The 7,844-nt window shown below is 42.4% G+C and overlaps 1 pseudogene; it reads right to left on the minus strand.

The window, feature by feature from the left end:
- Positions 1 to 7,407: 7,407 nt before the first annotated feature.
- LOC112471233 lies at positions 7,408 to 7,526 on the minus strand (annotated as a pseudogene).
- Positions 7,527 to 7,844: the final 318 nt, after the last annotated feature.

Here is a 7,844-nt window from a genome sequence, read left to right on the forward strand (position 1 = left end):
TATATTTTTTTTTTTTTTGCCAGAATGCAGCGACTTATTGTCAAAAATTTCTGCCTCCTTGTGACACCACATCTGACCTCGTTTATCCCTGCAATGATCTTAGGAAGTCATGAACATACTCTCCATTTTATAGATAGGAAAACAGGCTCAGAGTGGCCCAGTATTGCCCAAGGTCATGCAGAGAATAACCCATGCCTGTCTGTCTCCACAGCTGTGCTCTTTCCATGCTATCCTTGGTTAAAGACCAGTGTTGCTCTAAACAGTCCCCAGTGTGCCACCCCTGGAGACCATCTACCTTGCAGCTATCCTTCTGAGCCAATTAGAGCTACTCAGATTAGGAATGTCAGACTGAAGCAGATCAATAGAGAGGCAGAATGGGCTAAAGTGCAGAACTGAGCTTTAAAAAAATGAAGGCATCAAGCTCCCAGAAGCAGAATCCCAACAGGCCCGTCGCTTGCAGCTCCCTGAGGCTAAGTCACTGACATTTGAAATGCCTGCTCCTTAACAAAATGTGCATCTTACTTTGTTTTTCCACCTCCTCTCTGTGAAGTAGCAATCAGCTTTGTTGTTCATTCTTCAGGAAACCAGTCAGGATGTGCCAGGGAGACTGCAACAGAGAACTTAAGATGTTTCTTTCTTGCAAAATCTAGGGAACAAAGAAGCTGTTTTGTGCCCTTTGATTCACGTCAGTATCATTCGGAGAAGGTGTTCATGGTGCCGCCAGGGCCTATGGGAGGTGGGGAGAGAAGGAATGGGAGAGTGTGAGGCACCATGGCTAGCCCGTCCTTGGTCTTTGGGGGTGGAAACTAGGGGAAAACTAACATTAACTAGTCCCCACTGTGAACCAAGTGCTTTGTACCTGTGGTCCAATCTAATCCCTACTAATAAGTAGGGATTACTGCCTCTCTTTCCATTTTACAAATGGAAAACCAGAGGTTTAAAGGTCACATGACTTAGGCTCCAGAGCCTGGACTGAAAGCATGTTCTTTTGCTGAAACCATCTCATTCTCCAGTGAATTCCCTCTTAGTGTTCCCAGTGCCAGTCTCCTCCTCTGAGCTCTTCTCTAAGGTGAGTCATCAGAGACTTGACTTCCACATGTGGATTCTGGTCCAGGCTGTGCCAGTGTCTGGCTGGGCAAGCATGGACTGGCCACTTTATCACTCTGAGCTGGTTTTCAACAATAGAATTAGGTCGATGGTCATTGTTACAGGCTCAGATAAGACCATTCAGCACTGTTACTGGAGCTCCAGTTGGAGCTGGCATTGGTGCTGGGCACCGGGGGCAGCATGGGATCTTATGCTTGTGTATGGGGGACTAGCAGGTGCAGGCTTTGTAATATTTAAAGCGCCATATGAAAATAAGGCAATATTAAGTGACGAGTACAACCTCGCTGAAATGGGGGGAAGTTCCCTTTTCCCAGAGCAGCCTAAGACTAGGTCGGATTTTTTTTTCCAAATGGAACATCGACTAAGACACCAAAGAAAAATACGCTCTCCAAAAAGCATAGAAAAAAAGAGATACAAAAAAGCAGATTTAGGGTCTCACCTTGTTAAACTTTGGGCCTGGTGGATGGTTACGTAGGCAATGTGTCAGTGAAGGCTGTGGGGAGAGAGCTTCTCCCCTTCAATGGTCCACATGTGGATTCTGTGCAGAGCATTGCTGCCGCTCACCTCTTAGCAGGACTGCTTTCTCTCCATTGGTGAAGGACTTCCTTGGGTTCATTCATTAGTTCATTACCCATGGCTTCATTCATTCATTCATTAAGAAGGCACTTATAACAAGAGGCGACGTGTAAAATTCCCGTGTAGTCCTGTTTTCTCCACTAAACCAGCTCCGCTTCTCCCATTCCAGCTCCTTCGTCGGGGCCTTACACACAAGATGCTGAAATCCTCAGACCAAAGGAAGGAAGAGAAAGAACAGGGCTTTGCTGACAGATGAAACTCAGAAGGAGCATGCCCGTTAGTGTCAAGGTGAATACAAGGCTCGTCCTAATTGTGCTGACAAGGTGCCTGGTCTGGTGCCGGCTGGGTGGGGAGCTCGGTCTTCTGAAGGAGACAGAGCAGCCAGGAGCAATTCTCTCCATCCCCACCTCAGCCTAGTTGTGGAACACTCCCAGCACAAGGGTACCTGCTTGAGGGCTCTACACTTTGGTCACAACAATGGGGGTCTACACTCTTTGCAACTTTAAAATATGAGGCTCTGGGGACCTGGGGAAGTGCCTTGTTCAAAGCGACCGCTGAAACTGAGCGCCCCCAAGTGCATTCAAACCCAAGCTCAGTCACCTCAAGCTCTCCTTCTCAAACCTAGCTGTGTATCAGAATCACTCAGAGACATTGGTAAAGAATGTAGAATCCAGAGCCTCATCTCAGATTACGATCCATGAGGTCTGGGAGGTGGGGAAGAAATCCCAGAGGATTCCGATAAGGGCTGTCCAAACTGCCTTGGGTACAAATAGGAAGGGTTTAACAGCCTTGAGTGTTCACCTGAATAACTAAGATTAACTCAGCATCTACTATATATCAAGCACTGTGATTAACTCCCAGCAAATCCATGAGGTGGGAGCTATCATTATCTCCCACCTCATATCGCATTATATTTTATAATGCATTATAAATGAGGAAAGGGAGCAATATAAACTGAGTTGGGGAAGACCTCTCTGACATACTACAGATTACAGATGAGTAAATTGAGACCTAGAGAGGGAACACAACTTGCTCAATGCTACAAAACTTTTAATGGCCAAGCTTGGTTCTGGACATCTGGAACCAGGCCTCTGAACCACCACACTAACCAGTTTCTCAAAACATGCTGAGGAGCTCAGGAGGGAATGACTGATGCTACCTGGGAAGCCGGCCGGGAAGGGGGTAGCCAGGGAGAAATTCAGGAAGAAACATGAGTTTGGATTCCCCCAAGCAGAAGACAACCCCATAGAGAAGACGGGAAGGGGCACTGCTGGCAGAGATGATGGTCTAGTTGCACTTGCAAAGGCCAGGGCAGGTGGAGGAGAGTGGTCTGTGGGGTGTGTGCACAGGTGTGAGAGTGTGAAGAAGGGAGTGGCCACAGGTGGAGCTGGAGACGAGCCTGCTGCTCAGAAACTCTGGCTGTGGGGCACAGCCACCTATTTCAACACTTGCTCCAGGTGATATTGACCTTCACGCAAATGTGAGAACCACTGAGCTAGGTCTTCTCAGGGGTAGGTGGATGTAGATGCCTTGCAGCCCCCAGTTCAGCCTCCTCCATGTCCTCTTGACCTTGAGGTTTCTGGGAATTTTTTCTTAATCTCTTGAATGGTCTTCTCCAGTTTATTCCACACATGTAATCACTAGGTTGGCAAAGGGAAGTGGAAGAGGGGATGGTTGAATTCAAAAGTGCTTCAGTTTTGAAAACAATGATCCTGGGGCCAGAAGTACTTTTACAGAGAGACATCCTAAGTGAGCATGGCAGCATGGGCCTGCTTGACTCATCCTAGGGTTTTGGTGAGTGGGCGCAAGTGGCCTCTTAAACAGATTCATTCCCTGCTCCATTGTCTTTGAGTATAGGCTCCCGGGAAGACTTCATGCAGATTAAGTGCAGTGAGAAAGGTGTGCGGATGTTGACTTCACCCTCAGGAGCTGGAGTATGACTTCCATTCTACTTACTCTATTTTAGTTTTCTGACATTATTCAACATATTTATCTGTTTATTATATACTACCCGTATCCACCAGAAAGTAAGTTCCATGAAAGCAAAGACTTTTTTGTCCACCTCTAAAACCCCAGCTGCTAGAATAATACCAAGCCCATGATAGGGGTTGCTTCTTTGTTGAATGAATGAATGAATGAATGAATGAGTTCATGATATATTTGGCTGAAGTAACCAGCTGCACTGGGCAGGTATAGACACAAATTTGAGATTCTTGCTTTTGAGTCAAAGATGAGGCCTGGGGCTACAGTCTAGTTCAGAAGCACTTATTAATCATTAATTCATTTGTTAATATTCCAAAAAATATTAAGGGGGCCCCTACTTGGTATAAGGTTCTAAAGTAGACACTAGTGATACCGTGATTAGCAAAATCAAGCAGTGCCCTTGATATCTTGGAGCTTCCAGTCTAAATACTACAAAATACACAAACAAAATAAAAATGTGCAGCAAGGAGAGGTACCTGGTGCCCCCATCTCTCAAATGGAAGAACCTGAGCTAGTCTGAGTTGATGGGGAGAGCTTCTCTGAGGAAGTGAAGGATGAGCAGGAGTTAAGAGATGGAGAGGAGAAAAGATGATGGAAAGAACATTCAAGACAATGGGAGCAGCACGGGCTAAGTAAGGTCCTTAGGCAGGAGAGAGAAGCCCGGTGAGTATGAAGGAGCAGAAGGAGGCCAGAGTGACAGAAGCAGATAGAATAATAAGGAGGGTGATCTGAGATAGTCTGGGGTGGGGATGGGGGCTTAGAGGTCATAATAAGGGACTTCATCTTGATCCTAAGAGTGATGTAGAACCATTGATGTATTTTAAACCGGGGTAGTACTGGGTAGGTGAGTGGCATAATTAGATTTTTGTTTTAAAAAAAATCTCTCTGGCAAACCATTATGAATGCATATATTGAACTCAAAATACTATACGCACACACACACACACACACACACACACATACACATGTATATATGTATATATATAAAATGGCAGGTAAGAACTCTGGAGCTGGAATGCTTAGGTTCAAATCCTGGCTTTACTACTTATTTCTTATGTACCCCTGGGGAAATTACTCAATCTCACTGCTTCAGTTTTCTTATGTATAAGATGGAGATAATAGTAGTACTTACTTCATATGGTTGTCATGAGGATTAAATTAGCTAATATGTGTAAAAATTTAGAACAGTGTCTGACTCTCAGTATGCATTCAGAAATGTTAGTTATTATTATTATTGTAAAATTTAATGCCAATTGGTATTATTATCCCCACTGAACAGATGGAAAACTACTGCACTAAGGATTAAGGGATGTGTCCAAGATTGTTGGGCAAAGAGGAAGAAACAAAATTCAAACTCTGTCTAACTCCTATGTTATCAGACATTTCAGCAGCCAAGATAAATAGGATTGGCTGAGTAGGTCAGTTTTTGGTGCAAAGTTACAAAATGAATCTGGAAAATTTGTGGGGACAGGCTAAAGGGTGAATGGTCCTAAAGTAATTAGCTCCCTTGACAATAGTCATTCATTAGTTGCTGATTTTCTACATGTATACTAAGCACCGAGCCCAGTGCTAGAATACTAAAATAAATTAGGACATGCATTCTTATTTAAAAATATCAAAGTCTAGTGGAAGAGATATGACAGTAAACAGAAAGAATAATATAAAAGTGTTATAGGTGTTGTGTATGAATGCTTTTCAAGGTAGGCCTTACTTGATGTTACCTTTATAGATGGAGAAAGCTCTGCTAGCCTTAGCTCAGGCTTCATTAAGTGTAGGACAAATCCGGATGCTGTTGGCTACCAGTAACAGAAACATCCAGCAGCAACAATACAAACAACAATAAGGATTTTTTTTAAAGCTCAATAACAAGAAGTCAAAGAAGGTAGTGAGCAAGGACTCCCCAAGGCTGGCTAAATCAAAGATCCAAGTTCTATCTTTGAAACAACTTCCAGAATGGTGGCATGAAGAGCTTGGCAGATCTCCCCAGTGAAACAATTACAACTAATAAAAATCATTAAAAACAAACCTCACACGTCTCTAGAAATTGTCTTATGAACATATGGCAAATAAAGAAACTTTATGGCAAGCAAGAATGGCAAAAGTCTGCTCCATTTGAGCCATGGTTTGTTCCCTTTCTTCTTTCCCAGTTCAGCGGGATGAAACTCTGCTCCAAGTGGGTGCAAATAAGAACACAGGATTTCATTTCCCCCCAGATCCCTGCTTAGGCCTAGAGTATTGCAGGCCACCAAGAATTCTCATCCCACCTAGCTCCATGTTGCAGAGGCTAATTTCAAGCAACCATGGCTGAGAGGTTGGGGACTACTTTCCTGTACCCATCTCCCACACATAAGATGGAAGCCCTATCCCAGGCATGGCAGGCTGAGAATATTGGGATCTTGGTTTCCCTTATTTCAGCTTGATCATAAGGCAGAGGTTCCACACCAAGAGAGGCAAATCAATAAGACGAGAGGCTCATCCTGACCAGCACCCGACTTGTGTAGCAGAGATATTACTGCACAATGAGCAGGCTGCTGGGGGAATAGTATTGAGATTTTGGTCAGAGAGAGAGAGGGAAGGCCTGAAGAGCAGAAAGCTCTGAAGTGCTCCCCAAAATAACTGACTTTATTGAGAACAGAATGAGGGAAAGTCCAAGACTAAAGGTGCTCTCAAAAACAATGGAGATTTTTTGTCGTAAGCAATTACAAGGAGGTTGGTAGCTCCTCAAAAGCAAGAAGCTAAACCTTAGACTCTTAGATGATCTAGTAGTTTAGTAGAGAGAATTATGGAAAGAGACAGCTAAGAATAGCCCTCTTAGGATAAGAACAAGCCTTAAAGATTGGCCTTAAAGGCTATTCCTGCAAAGGGGTCCAAGTTTCATTGGAGCAGTCTGTGGAGCAATTCATGTTCCAGAGCATTGTTAAAAATAATCGAACAATCGGTCGTCAATTAATGGAGGCTCACAGCTAGGTGTGGTACCAAGAGAAGCATACATCTTAACAAAGAGATAAGGAAAGAGACAGTCTAAGAGAGCCTTGATAAATATATTGGCATCTGATTGGCGTCTTCTCCTTACCTCAGTCTGGAATTTACATCAGCTCTTCTGGTTCTCAGGCCTTTGGTCTCAAACTGAATTATACTACTGGCTTTCCTGGATCCCCATCTTGCAGATGGCAGATCATGGGACTTTTCAACCTCTGTAATTGTCTGAGCCAATTCCTGAGAATAAATCTCCTTTTATATACCTATAGCTATCTCTGTCTCTGTCTCTATCTCTGTCTCTGTCTCTGTCTCTATTATCTCTCTCTCTCTATCTCTCTATCATCTATCTATCTATCTATCATCTATCTATCTATGATTAGTTATGTTTCTTTGGAGAACACTAACTCATAAAAAATATTAGTAGAATAAAGAACAAAAATCACATGATCATCTCAACAGAGGCAAAAAAGTATTTGACAAAATCCAACACCATTTTGTGATTTAAAATAATCAACAAACTAGATAGAAGAGAATTTCCTTAACCTTATAAAGAGCATCTATGAAATATCCAAGTGTAACATTATATAAAATGGTGAAAGACTAAATACTTTCTCCTTAAGAGGAAGAACAAGAAAAGAATGTCTATTCTTTTTTTTTTTTTAATTTAATTTATTTATTTATTTAGGCAATGCTTGGTTGACCTCACAGATTGCAAGGAACTTGTCAGCTTACAATCTCTTATTTATTTTATTTTATTTTTTATGCCTATAGCATCTGGTCTTCCTAGGTAGTCTCCCATCCAAGTACTAACCAGGCCCGACCCTGCTTAGCTTCTGAGATCAGACGGGATTGGACTTGTTCAGGGTAGCATGGCCATAGACAGAATGTCCATTCTTAACACTTGTATTCACTACTTCTATTCTAGAGGTTATAACTAGAGCAATTAGGCAAGAAAAAGAATTAAAGGCATTCAGATTGGAAATGAAGAAGCAAAATCTCTATTTGCATGTCACATAATTCTGTATATAGGTAATTTTAAGAAAACCACTGAAATCTTTTACAATGAATGAATGAGTTCAGCAAGTTGCAGGATACAAGGTATATCAGCAATGAACAATATGAAAAGGAAATTAATAAAACAATTTACAATACCATCAAAAAGGAAAAAATACTTAGAAATAAGTTTAACAAAATAAGTA

The sequence above is a fragment of the Pteropus alecto genome, unplaced genomic scaffold, assembly GCF_000325575.1.
Source record: "Pteropus alecto unplaced genomic scaffold, ASM32557v1 scaffold45, whole genome shotgun sequence".
Taxonomy (NCBI): domain Eukaryota; kingdom Metazoa; phylum Chordata; class Mammalia; order Chiroptera; family Pteropodidae; genus Pteropus; species Pteropus alecto.